The sequence below is a fragment of the Peromyscus maniculatus genome, chromosome 15 (assembly GCF_049852395.1).
Source record: "Peromyscus maniculatus bairdii isolate BWxNUB_F1_BW_parent chromosome 15, HU_Pman_BW_mat_3.1, whole genome shotgun sequence".
Lineage (NCBI taxonomy): Eukaryota > Metazoa > Chordata > Mammalia > Rodentia > Cricetidae > Peromyscus > Peromyscus maniculatus.
This window is the reverse complement of record NC_134866.1, coordinates 72,695,486-72,709,668: the sequence shown is the minus strand read 5'-3', so window position 1 is coordinate 72,709,668 and position 14,183 is coordinate 72,695,486. Positions and strand designations below refer to the sequence as shown.

The following is a 14,183-nucleotide window of genomic DNA, read 5'->3' as shown; positions in this document are numbered from 1 at the left end:
TTACGGCACATGGGCCAGACCCAGATGCTGCCTATTTTGAACATAGTTTTATGGAAAACACACGTGCAAAAATTAAAATACCGTTCTCACCTTATATTCAATGTCTTATTGATCAGTGTGTCATAAAACAAACCCTTTTATACTACCAACTAAGGCCTAATTTTTCCTGGAAACATTTTCATAACTGAGCAATGCTAATTTTAAAAAGATATTCAACTTATAAATTAATGGCTAAAAAGCAAAAAAAATGCAAATGTCAAAAAGAAGCTTAAACTGACTTAAATCTATAGGATGAAATAGTAAGTTAGTAAAATGCCTTTTTGTTTGTTTGTTTTTGTGTTTCAAGATGGGGTTTCTCTGTGTAACAGCTCTGGCTGTCCTGGAATTCACTCTATCCTGGAACAGACCAGGCTAGCCTCAAACTCAGAAATTCACCTGCCTCTGCCTCCCGAGGGCTGGGATTAAAGGTGTGCACCACCACTGCCCAGCTTAAAATGCTTTTTTAAATAAGAACCTTTTTAGGATACAGAAAAACACTAACGATGTACCCTCCTCCCCAAAGTAACTAAATGTAAAGTTGCTTGCAGATTAAGGGCTCAACTCTGTGACTACCTTAGTTTGGGTTATTATTGCTGTGAAGAAACACCATGACCAAAAACAACTTGGGGAGGAAAGGCTTTACTCAGCTTACACTTCCACATCACTGTTCATCACTGAAGGAAGTCAGGAAAGGAACTCAAACAGGACAGGAACTTGGAGGCAGGAGCTAATGCAGAGACCATGGAGGGGTGCTGCTTACTGGCTTACTCATCATGGTTTGCTTAGCCTGCTTTCTGATAGAATCCAGGACCACAGCCCAGGGTTGACTCCACCCACAATGAACTAGGCCCTCCCCCATTAATCACAATAATTAAGAAAATGCTTGGTGGTCAAGAGAGCTTTCTGGCCGAGTGGTGGTAGCGCACGCCTTTAATCCCAGCACTCGGGAGGCAGAGCCAGGCGGATCTCTGTGAGTTCAAGGCCAGCCTGGGCTACCAAGTGAGCTCCAGGAAAGGCACAAAGCTACGCAGAGAAACCCTGTCTCGAAAAATCAAAAAAAAAAAAAAAAAAAAAAAAAAAAAAAAAAAAGAGAGCTTTCTGCTCTGTCAGAGGACCTGAGCTCAGCTCCTCGCACAGATGCCTGCAACTCCAGCTCCAGGGGATTTGAGAGCCTCTTCTGAGTGCCTCCGTGGGTACTGCATTCGTGTGCACACACCCACACATGTGCACACATAATTAAAAATCAAAATAAAGTATTACCAAAAAAAAAAAAAAAAAAACAAAAGCAGAGATATTCTTAGGAACTTGGCCACTAACAGCAACCCCTAAAAACCAGGGGATTTTCTTGTCCTACATTTTTGCTTTTCTGCATGAACACGGGTCATCTGGAAAGGTGGGGACGGACACACACAAATATCACCTGGCAGTTTTAGTCCAACCATAACAGGAACAGTGGAAGGTTGATGCTGGGCTTCAAGAGTGTACCTCAGTGTTCTGTGACACCAAAGAAAACTGAAGGGTGACCCTTGAGCAGGTTAAATCTATCTTTACCTTGAGTAGTCAGAAAACAACGTATTTGTGCAGGGTTTACCACATTATTTTCTCTGCAATGCCCCGATTCACCCAAATACTCATTAATGTCCAGATGGAGCCTTCAAAATACCTGATGGAGGATATATATGACCCTGGACTGGTGACTCTGGCTGAAAAATGAGGAGTCCATGGAACCATGTGATCACTACTCTACATTGTCTTTCCAATCCATGGGTGCTCCATAGTATTAAGAGAAAACAGACTGGAGTACACTCTCCTGTATCAGTGGAACAGTCTGAACATAGACAAGACTTCTGAGTTCCAGAGACAACAAAGTGTTGTGAGATATGTGATCATACTGTGAACCCGAGATTGCTCTGTTTACTGGAGAAACCTACTTCTAGCTATGGTGTGGATCAGTCCTAGCACGTGCCTTTAATCCAAAGAACTTTCTGCTCTAAACAGGATTAAATAAAGTCAACCATAGGTCTAGAGGAAGAGCAAGCAGCCAGTTGACCAGAAGTGAACATAAGATTATCAAGAAAAAAGCCATAGAGAGTAAGAGGGAGTCAGGAGGACATGGAGAGAGATGCACAGGAAGTAGAAGGGAGGGACATCCAGTTGGAGGAGTTTTTGTAGAAAACTCTTTCTGGGATGACACGGAGGAAGGAGGTCAGCCAGGTGCTTTCTCTGCCTCTCTGAGCTAGCAGGTTTTCACCCCAACATCTGGCTCCCAAGTCTTTATTGATAAAATGGAACAATAGATAACTCAGGTAAAAAGAATAACAAGGGGACCAGCAAATCACACTGGATTCCTAACATGGAGAGCCGATGATGACCTGACCTGGGGTTAGGAAAAGGATGCCTGACACAATTTGGTTGTGTGCCTCGGTAACTTGCATCAAAATCAGGTAAACCGAACCATGCACCCAAGACTGCCAATTGGCCTGAAGAGTTTTCCTTACAGTGTCTGGCACCCTTGCTTGTGACATGCAGTGAGTGGCTGGTCTGTGGATTTGGGAATGCTGGTGCTGGGCATACCTGGAAAGAGAGTACCACTGAATGAATGACTTGTGGTTTACCCAGCAGGGAGCCCTAGAGAGGGAGAGATTATAAAAACATTACGGTGGTGATGGAGCTGGTCCAAATGGAGATGCAGGTGAGATCAATATTTAATTCAGAAGAAGTCAGTTTCACTTAGGGAGTCACGACAAATCCCCAGTGAGCAGAGAGGGGATTTATGGGGCAGGATCTAGGAACTTGAGAGGCAAGGTATTGCCCTCTATAGTGGTGAACAGGGACTGCTGTGGTTTGGCATAAAAACATGATTTCTTTAAAGAAAAAGAAATAAAAGCATCTACAGATACACCACCCTCCACTGTGTCTTTCCAGTCCACAGCCACAAATTAAGAATCTGGCAATGGTAATCATTTTCATATAAAATCATTCATATGTTTTATGGTCACTATGAGAGGTTGCCTCTCCCCCGGCCCTGTGCATGTTCATTCCGATCAGTCTGGCTACCTCCTGTTACGGTTTGGATCTGAAGTTTCCCCAACAGGCTCATGTTTTGAGTGCCCGATCCTCAGCTGGCAGTACCATCTGGAAGGCTACAGAGCCATTAGGAGGTAGGGCCTGGCAATAGGAGGTCAATCAATAAAGGTGGTCTGAAGGACACGCCTGCCCCTTGAAGGCTCCTGCCTGCATTCTCTGTGTTTGTTGTAAACCAGCTTCTGCCTCACACTTCTGCGACAGGAACATGACACATTGTCAGGTCTTCCCCATCATACTGGACTGGAATCAAGGGCCTTTGTTCCCTGAGGATGCTCCTGCTGGTATTTTGGTTATTTGCCTGCTGCAATGCCTGAAGACAGTGATTTAAAAAAAAAAAAAAAAAAAAAAAGTTGGGCAGTGGGGCCGCATGCCTTTAATCCCAGCACTTGGGAGGCAGAGCCAGGCGGATCTCTGTGAGTTCAAGGCCAGCCTGGGCTCCAGAGTGAGATCCAGGACAGGCACCAAAACTACACAGAGAAACCTGTCTTGGGAAAAAAAAAATTCAATGTTCAACTACAAGGAAACAATACCGTTTTATCCTTTGTTGAGAACCATGGCATTCCTGTGAATAATCCCATGGGGCAGGGGGGCACGGTCCTCTAGGAACCATCCACAGACGGAGTCCCAGAGCACAGGAGGATGGGCACTCTGTGACAGAGGCAGGAAGATGGGTCTCGTTCACTGTCACACAGGGTTCCTCTTAAGCCTCCAGCTTCACCTCCTCTCCTCAAAGCAGCTACTGTCTCTACTCCTCCTCACAAGATCTGAGGTCACAACACGAGGTTTCTTTTTAACTGTCCACTGCACTTGAAGCATATGGCAATCCAACTCTCCTAATGCCACATCCCTACCTCTGCGCCTATCTCTGGCTAACCCACTGGCTCCTGCCTCCTTAGCCTGTGCTCGGCAGTTAGCTGAGGCCCCGCCCACCCTGCTTGCGCTCTGTCTCTAGCCATGGGCACTTCCTGCCTGCTTTCCTGCCTTCTGCATTGGGCTCCAACAACGGATCATCCTACTGGGACGTCATCCACACACAGACATCATGGCTTTTAGCTAGACAGCTAGTGTTCAACTTTCTTCTCTGCTTGAGAAAACCTTTATGGCTTCCCAAGTTTTAAATGGGTCATTCTCTAAAACCCATTTCATAGGGTTGGGAATACAGGTCTCTTGGTATCTGCTTCACATGCATGAGGCCCTGGATTTGATTCTCCAGGACCACAATACAATGCAAAACAAAGCAAAACTCTTTTATGAATTGGAACTCACATCAAGTGCACACTCACCCCTCCACTTCCCAGCATTCACTGAGCACATAGTGTGGATCCGGCAGTAATGTTGGGTACCCTACGATGTATGGATAACACCACCCCTCCATCATTTGGCTGACATTCATCAGGCACCTACATTACTGAGGATATCCTAAAACAGCCTTTCTCAACCCATGAGTTGTGACCCCTTTGAGGGTCGAATGATCCCTTCACAGGGGTCACATATCAGATGCCCTGCATATCAGAAATTTAATTATGATTCATAACAGTAGCAAAATTAGTTATGAAGTAGCAATGAAAATACTTATATGATTGGGGGTCACCACAACATGAGGAACTGTATTAAAGGGTCACAGCATTAGGAAGGTTGAGGGCCACTGTAAAAGGTTCAGACCTTCCTCTTAAACGTTATAGTTTGTCCAGGAAAGCTTGTCATGGAAAGAAGGGAGAGTCCCTAGGAGGCTTTTGTAGCCAGAGGTCCTTATCAATAAAAAACCAAGTTGTTAACTCAAACTTAACAAAAGTCGAGGGAGGGCACTGGAGAGGTGGCTCAGCAGTTAAGAGCACTGGCTTCTCTTCCAGAGGACCCAGGTTTGATCCCCAGCACCTACATGGTGGCTCAAAAATGTTCGTAACTCCAGTTCTAGGGGCCCTGATGCCCAATTCCAGCCTCCTTGGGTACCAGGCACAAAAAATGGTGCACAGATCTATATGCAATTCAAAAAACCCATACAATATAAAATAATTAAATTTTTTAGAATTAAATTATTAAAAGAAATAAAAGAGAAATCAGAACTTTAAAACTCCTGTGTATTTCATGACTTTGATGGCCTTTTTGAAACCATGAAGATGACTATCATTATCACGGAAATGATGTATTTGGCTCAGTTCACACTTAGTAAAGTAAGGAATTTGTCATACCCTGGCTTACTAAATAAACACGTCTCTACTCCCTTCAGCTACTTCCAGATTGATTATGTAAATGAGTTCTACATTGTGCGGCGGCAAGTTTAGGACATCAGTAGTCTAACAGCTAAAAGCACACAAGGAAAAGCCACCCTTCCAGCTAAGGAAACATTCGTCACAAAATTCACAGTCGAGAAACCAGATCCAGGTTCCCAAGTTGTTCTAAAGGCACTGAAAGATTTCTCCATAAGAACCATCAGTTTTCTAACTTCTAAAACAATGAAAACTGAATAAAATTTAAAAAATTCAGTGCCTCCGTGGCACTGGCCATTTTCAAGGGCTCAGCGGCTGAGCGTGGGGTGTGGCTACCATGGGGGCCAGCACCGGGCTGAGCACTTTCACTCGGCTGGTTCCGCTGGTTCACTCGATTCCAATCAGGAGGAAAACAAGGGTCCCGTGCCATTTCCAGAGACAGCGGTTCCCTGTGTGATTGCTCTTCATCTATCCAGATTGTCTTCCCTGGGCCCAGGGAGCACGACCAGGTACTGCACGGGACTTTAAACTGAGGACAGTTCGGAACGCCTCCTCCTACCTTCCTGCGCCATGATGTCCCTATGAGCATTGTTCTTAAGAGTCACTAGGTGTCGGTTCCGGTTCCCTATACCCCGCTCGGCATACATACAGTACCTCGATGCCTTCCTAGCAGCCTGAGACACAAACTCAGTCAAGGTTACACAGCTAATTATAAACAGGGATTCAAGCCCAGAAAGTGTGACTTTCTTTTTTTTTTTTTTTTTTTTTTTTAAGGGCTGCCAAGAGAAGCCCTCAGATGTTAACCACATACTTGAACTTGCCCTCTTTAAAGCCTTCCCACAATTCCCGCAGGGCAGGAGCAGAGCAGGGATACCTTGCCTCTCTACCAAGGAGCTGTGGGAGGTGAAAAGTTTGTCCAAAGAGTCAGTGAGAGGCTGGGAGAGTCGGTTCTCAGATTCCACATCCAAGCAACTCTCCACAATGGCAGGGAGCCAGGTAGGGCACACTGGTTGACTGTCTCCACACATGCGACCCCCTATCTACTTCCGTCAACCTCCCAAACCAGTGACAAGGAAGAGGCCATCCCCAAGCACAGAGGTGGAGCTCAGGAGGTTAGAATCCTGCCTTGGGGACAGAGCCACCTGGCCCCTCAGCTGGGACTCCAGCCCATGAGTGTCCCATGCAGGGGGATAGATGCTGAGGACAGGTGATGCCCAGAGTTGCCTCAGACTGCAATTATTCTTCCTGCTGAAGAGATGCCTGCTACCACATAGACAGACTGCAGGAAACAGGAAGTAGGGCCACATTTCTCCTCAATTCAGATGTCCTTTTGACCCGAATGGCGGTTCTCGTCTGACTGATGGCGTTTGTACTGCTGGTCTCAGATGATTTCACACAGCTAAAACTAACATGAAGGGCACAGGGGAGGCTGGTTTGGAGGGGATCTCAAGGGCAAACAGGACTTGGCTCCCCAAGGCACTGAAAAATGGAACTGGCTTTTCCCCGGAGCGGGATTAAACGGGCCAGCCCGGCAGGGATCCAGGGTGACATCCCACAGTGGGGAAACCAAACCACCGCAGAACATGTGGAAAACGTGGGGCTCTTAGCCAGGGTTTTCACATGACGCCCTGCGTGGTAGGCAGCCCGGTCTGGCTCCCGCTCCTGAGAACTCATGCAGACGGTCTCTCTGAAGAGAGTGAAAACATGCTGGTTCCTCACAGCACGGAACCCCTCCTGGTGAGCATATTCTCCTGTGGAATGTGAGGAGTGAACACAGGCCTCACTGCCCATCCCCAGCCCGCTCCCATCACCTGGCTGATGTGACCTCTGGATCTGACTGACATCACTAGCTAAATTCTAAGGTTTATGAATGAAATTCTGTACAATAAATCTCTTTAACACACAGGAAAGCATGTTATATATGTATGCATGTATATGTATATATATATATATGTATATATATGTGTGTGTGTGTGTGTGTGTGTGTGTGTGTGTGTGTGTGTGTGTGTGTGTATAGTTTTGAAGCAGGCCCTCAAGTAGCCCAGGCTAGCTTCTAAGTCATTGTAGTCAAGGATGGCCTTGAACTTCTCTTCTTCCCTGCCTCCACCTCCTATGGTTACTCATATCTACTAACGTGCCTGGTTTAATAATTTGTGTTAATAGAAAAATCAGCTTCTCTCATCTCCACTAAACAAATACGGAACAGATATATTTAAAGATTAGCAGTTTGATAAGGGGCAAACATTTACCCGGCCCAGGACACCACCTAGCCCTTGTTTTCCCATGAGAAGGCTGCTGCTCAAATTATTTCATAACTCACAAGTGTTTGAAGTTCTCATTAAAGAGTCCACATCTCCCCAACAGCACTACTGGCAGAACTGGGTAACAGTTGAGAAGTCAGTATTCACGTTCCAAAATGGAACATGGGAAAATATTTCTGGTCTCAAAATCTATAAACCACAGCAATGGCTTTTCTACAAATGGGATGGTATTTGTAGGGATGCACTGTCTAAACCTTCTGTGTGCAGCAGACCCTACGAGACACTGGTCAGGAGGACAAGAATCTGGACCATGCCCTGGCTCCTTTGATCTAAGCTCACTGCCAAGGTTATAACACTAACAGGGCCCTGGAGAACTGAGGTGAACAGGCCTCTCCTGTCTGAGAAACATAGCTGGAGCAATCTTGAGCTAGTTGCCTTGATTTTCCTGAATTTATACTGCAGGGGGTAATATTCAACCTCCACTGCTAATATTTTCCAAAGGTGACCTTCATAAATTAAAATCTACGCAATCTTTAATCACTTGCGACTGAATCATTTCCAACTTTCTTTCTGGCAATCCCTCTGTGTGAGTGATCATCAAGTAATAAATCTGGGTTATTTAAATTGGCCACATCTACTTCCCCTTTCTGGGAGAAATGATACAGAAAAGTCCAGATGGCTAAAAAGGAAAGGCTGTCCCCACAATACAGATCTCCAAAATTTGTTCCTGAGCAGGAACAGAACAAAGCAGATCAAAACTGGAGAAAATTTAGAATAATTCAATTCACTGCTGTTCATTCAGCTTCAGGAAGCAAGTCCATCGTGATAATGGCTGATGCTGCCCAAGTGGTACAGCAAGCCCAATGAACTAGTGCTTAGCGGGCGTGGAGCATTGAATGAGAAGGCTCCCCATAGCCTTGTATGTTTAAAGGCCTGGTCCATAGTTGGTGGAACTGTGTGGGAAGGATTAGGAGGCGTGGCCTTCTTGGGGGAAGTGTGTCCTTGGGGCTTCGAGGTTTCAAAAGCTCACGCCAGGCCCACTTGGGTCTCTGCCTCCTACTTGCAGATCTGGATGTGAGCTCTCAGTTGTTAGGGCTGCCGCCATGTCTTCCCTGCTCCAGCCTGGACTCTAACCCTCCGACACTGTAAGCCAATAAAACTCTTCTAAGTCACGTTGGTCATGGTGTTTTTATCACAGCAACAGAAAAGTAACAAAGATGCCAGGCGAGGTCCCAAAATGTGAAAAGCTATCCGTTTCTCAAAAATGCTTCCCACCTGGAAAACACTTCCAACAATAACAGCATCAAGCTGGGGACAACGGCCCCCACCTAGCACACAGAGGGCTGGGGCAGGAGGATTGCTGTGAGTGTCAAGACTACACGGGCTACAGAACAAGACACTGCCTTGAAAAGAAAACAGAGAGAAGCAAACGATGAGGACCTTTGACATCATTTACCTGTTTCTCTCTGCAGCGATGCTGAGACGTCTCGATGAGCAACTTCAGAAAAGCACCACCTGCAGAGACAAGCCAAACAAATTGAACAAACCATTAGATATTTGTTTAAAGTACCAAGAAAACCCGCCGTGCAATTTTATATCTCATTAAGAGGTGTGGTGCTTCTTCAAATACTGATCCCCACATCAACAGTGCAACTAGAATTAGACACAGGCCCCTCATCCTGGGTGGGGAGGGGCAGTGGGAGATGTGCAGTTCCCATGCGCCAAGTCACAACCCTTCCCTCAAACTTCAAAATGCATGTGCAAAGAAGACCACTTTATATGCAAGACAAGGCAGGCCAGAGACCAACAAAAGGAATATGAAACTGTGAGTTACCTATCCTAACCGCTACTCTAACGAAAGAGTATGAAATCATGAGTTACCTATTCTAACCAGCTACACTAACTTATTTTAAAGCTAAATTCACACAAAAAAAAAAACATTAAAAAGAAAAAAAACTAGGAAAATGGAAAAAGGAACAGTCAGACCATAATAGCAAAATACTGGAAGGAAATATTTAAATTTAGAAATCAAATATTCCTTCTGATCATTTCAATGTCTTTTAGGTAACCCTTAGAAAACGGTATGTCTAGAAATACATTTAGAAAACCTAGATTCTCCAAATATCTGTCCAGCATTGCTCTGACACATTAAACATAAATGGAAGAAATTTTAAAATAAAATATCATAGATTTAGAAAATGTATTATACCTCTTATGCTGTTACCATATTACAACCTTCCCAGGCAACTATGCCCGCTAATAAATGAGGAATCTGTTGTTAAAGCAAAGAGCTTTCCTGCATCACATAGACCCAGGGTCACGGAGTCGTGGCCCGTCACTGACTGTTTTACTCCTGACACCTTGCTCTCTACTCTGCCAAGCACATGTATCACATCCCTAGACAGAAACCTGGCATTCCTTAATGCAAAACTTCCATAAAATCAAATGGCTAGCAGGTAGCATTCATTTCTTCTCTTTGCATAGTTACAACCCATTTCTCCATCTGAAAATAAAAAGGTTATGTAGGACTATAATATTGCATAAAAGTAAATATTTAGAAACTAAGAATTTAGAGTTCAAGAAATATTTAATATATAACCAGAAGTGAAGAAATACACCGAATTTCATATTGGGGTGATCAAACAAAATATTCCACAACCTCAACTGTACCACTAAACAAGGAAATGGGAAGTCCATATGCCCTTCTAATAATCAAACTTTCAAATGGGGTTGGTAATGAAAATCTGTAATAGTGAGCTTTAAACACCCATGCTTATATCCAGCTTAGATGAATATCAGCAAAGCCCATGTTAATCCAAACTGTTCCTGAGCTCGAAGAGCCAGTAGTGACTCAAAGGCCTCTTGTTAGTGGGCTGGAGCACTACTATGATTCAACAGTTAAGAGCACTGGGTGCTCTTCAGGGGATCAGGATTTGATTCCCAGCACCCACAAGGCAGCTCACAACTTCCTCTAACTCCAGTTCCAGGGGATGCACTGCCCTCTTCTGGCATCTACAGGTATTGCACAAACATACATGCAAGTAAAATACTCACAAACAGAAAATGCAAGTAAATTGTTCTTTAAAAGAAAAAAATTAATTTTAGCTAAGAAATGAAGATACTGTACAGTAACCTGGATTTCCCATAGTAAAACAATAAATACATAAAATAATTTTGCATCTATAAAGTCCTTAGCTATAATAGATTTTAAGTTTTTTCTTTACTCAATGGCTCTTTGTAAGCTAATTGCTAGCTACATTCTAAGCATTCCCCACCACTTTATTAGGGGAAGTCATGGCAAATCATCACCAGTATGTTTATCTGGATATGCCTTCTGTGAAACAAACCACTACGGCTATTATGAATGGGCCATTGGAAAGTGGAGGCCTTCATCAACATTTTATACTCCTTAAAATCTAAATGAGACACAGAAGTACTACAATCTTAGTACCATTAAAACTCACATACATTTTTTGAATTCCCTCTTTTAAATATGATACCAGCCAAGCTTTGGTCAAAGTTTCAAGACCACAATAGTACTTACTAGAGAAGACTGGGTGGGTCACTGATTCCCACCCACAGCTTCCTAAATTCACAAAGAGCATTCCTAGAATAAATCCATTCAACCCAAAGCTCCAAAGACAGAAGATAATTAGGAGCAAATCCTCAGTGTTATAACTAAATTCTCATGGTAAAGTCATATATGTTTAACCAGTCGAGAGGCTCAGAAGTATTAGTCAAGCCCATTAATTCTTTGTGGTAAATAAGATGCTGATATTATTTAAAGAGTGTGTGTGTGTGTGTGTGTGTGTGTGTGTGTGTGTGTTATGTGTAAGTGTATGTGGTGTGTGTGTGCATGTGTGTGTATGTGCATGTGTGTATGTGTGTGTGCATGTGTGTGTGTGTGTGCCCTGTGTGACTATTTAATGGTCACATGTCTATGTGTATCTGTCTCTTTTTAAAAATATTTTATTTTAAGTTACATGTGTATTTCTGTGTGTAAGTGTCTGTGAACTGAATGCAGGGTCTCTTGAGGCTAGAAGAGATTCCCCGGAGCTGGAGTTAGAGGAGGCTATGAGGCTGACGTGGGAAGCAAAGTCAGTTCCTCTGCAAGAGCAGTACACGCTCTTAACTGACATGCCATTGCTTCAGCTCCTCAAGGTGATATGTTATTTTTATCCTTTATAAATAAGTTCTAAATGCAAAACAAAAACACACAGGACACTAAACACACATTGTCATGTAGTCTTCAAAAGTTCACAACAGATAATGAATACTAAGGCATTAACGGCCAGTCACAGTTCTACATCCTACATGGGAATTAACTCACTTACCTCTCACAAAAACCCTGGGAGAGGCATTAGTACCACCTCCACCTTCTAGATGAGGAACAGAGGGAGGGGCTTGTGGAAACTTCCAAAAGCTAGGTGACCCCAAAGCAGCAGCGTTAAGACTAAGATCCAAAACGATTTTCACCTTTAATCCCCCCAAAAAACTCACACAGGCAAGGGGAGAAAAGTTTAGGCTCATTTTCAAGTGGAGGGAAATAATGGTTCTGAGGAGCACAGTCCGATCCTGCAAGTCACGCTGCCAACCGGCAGCAAGAGTCAGGACAGATCACAGGGCACTGTACGCCTCGGCCAGCGCTGGCTCTCCAGCAGCTCACCTCTGTGTACCTTCTGTGAATGAAAATGCAACTCCATGTGGCGGGTGCTTGATGCCTTCGCTCACTGGGAAGACACTCTGAAACCCTCTCACGGTTTACCGTCACACCAGGGCATGGACACCCTGCATGTCACCATTTTTTCATTATCCCACACGCAACTGTGTCTTTTCACTTACAGGCTATTAAACACACAGGTTCGCACAGACAGTGAAACTATCCGTCTTCATTAGTTACCATTCTCTCACCTACATTTTTCTATGTTATTGGTCTGGTCAACCACTTAAACTATTTATAGCCCAATAATTGTGGGCACTGTTTATACCAGAAGGCATCGTAAATAACACGAAAACCACCGTGGTTATTCACATCAGGAGTTGAAAGGTTGGTACTTCCATTCATCTCCATCTGGGCTGCATGGCCCCCTGTACCACTTCCGGGCATCAGGAGGAGAAACAAGAGTTGCCATTTGTGCCCATGCAGGGCCCTCACGAGACGGGCACCAGCACTCACTGACCGTAGTGAACTGTGAGAAACAGGAAGCGGCGTTGTGAGACCCCTTTCTCACGGACAGATTGCTAAGGCTTGAAATGCCCCAAATCCGAACTGCTTCACGTTACTCTGTAAAACTAGAACTGAAGAGTGAAAACTGCCCTGGGAAGTTACAAGGATAAATTTCAGCCTAATGAGAAAGGAACTCAGTAAGAAACAGAGCTGCCCACAGTGGTCCAGCTTGTCTGTCTCGGGGTGGCTAAGAGGCAGCTGTTGGTGATCCCAGAAGCCACAGAGAGGGAAGGTCTGAGGAACTGTCCTTGACCAGGGAGTCTTTTCCTGAAACCTGAGCTAGTTCGCTCCAGCCACCCTGGCCGATAACCAGGGCCCCGTCCAGCGCAGTTTCTCATTTGAGCCAGGCTGTGTACAAAAGGGGATTGTGGTGTGGGTGGAGACGCACATCACTTATTATTCCTTCCTACCTTTCAGAGGAGGGAGGTGAGCAGTTTAAACTGGGTCACAAAATTATTACATAGAACAATCTGGGCTTCAAAACAGAATATTCTCTTTACATTAAAAAAAAAATGTGTGCATTTGTGTGTGCATGTGTGTGTGTGCGTGTGCGTGTGCGTGCATGTGCGTGTGTGTGCATGTGTGTGCGTGTGTGTGCGTATGTGTGCGTGCATGTGTGTGCATGTGTGTATGTGCACATGTGTGTGCGTGTGTGCGTGTGTGTGCGTGTGTGTGTGTGCGTGTGTGTGCATGTGCGTGTGCGTGTTTATACCTGACAACCTCAGGTGTCAGTCCTCATCTTCCACCTTGGCACAAGGACTCTTGTCCACTAGATGGCCGGCAAATTCCAAGGATTCTCTCATCTCCACCTCCCATCTCACTAAAGGAACCCAGGGTTACAGAGGTACACTGCCATGCTTGGCTTCCCACGGGCTCTGGGGTGTGAAGCCAGGTCCTCACACTGGCATGACATGAGTTTTGCACACTGACCCAGCTCCCCAGCCCTCAGTCTAGAACTTTCTGACTCCAAACCTAGTCGATTTTCAGTGAGACAATTCTTCAACAACGAGGATGTGATACTTAAAATCACCACACATATTCACATAACATGGAAGCGAATACTGAAGGCGGGTAGCTAAGAGCAAAACACACTAAGGGTTCCTAAACTCTTAAAGGCTACCCTTTCTCCCTAACAAAGAAGGGCTCATTATATTCCCAGCAGCAAAGTTCTCTACGGTTCTGTTTACACAAGTCAGCTCAGGGGATAATTATCCAAAGTCTACTTTACTGGGCTTTGTTGGTAAAACAAATGCTTGGGGAAGTTTCGCCACGTTTTAAGGGCAGATCAGCATAACAAACACAGAGAACAGTGCCCCAGTTCCTCGTCCAAAGCATAAACTGTGGTTCACAGCTCAGCCTGGC

General features: G+C 44.7%; 1 protein-coding gene across 1 annotated transcript in view; it reads right to left on the bottom strand.

Moving 5' to 3' along the window:
• The window catches only part of Lhfpl2 (LHFPL tetraspan subfamily member 2), a 159,672-nt gene that overhangs the window by 71,441 nt on the left and 74,048 nt on the right, over positions 1–14,183 (bottom strand). Inside the window, exon 2 of the mRNA XM_042261643.2 lies at positions 9,051–9,109. The gene's annotated coding sequence lies outside the window, so the exon portion shown is untranslated. The remainder of the gene's footprint in view (positions 1–9,050; positions 9,110–14,183) is intronic.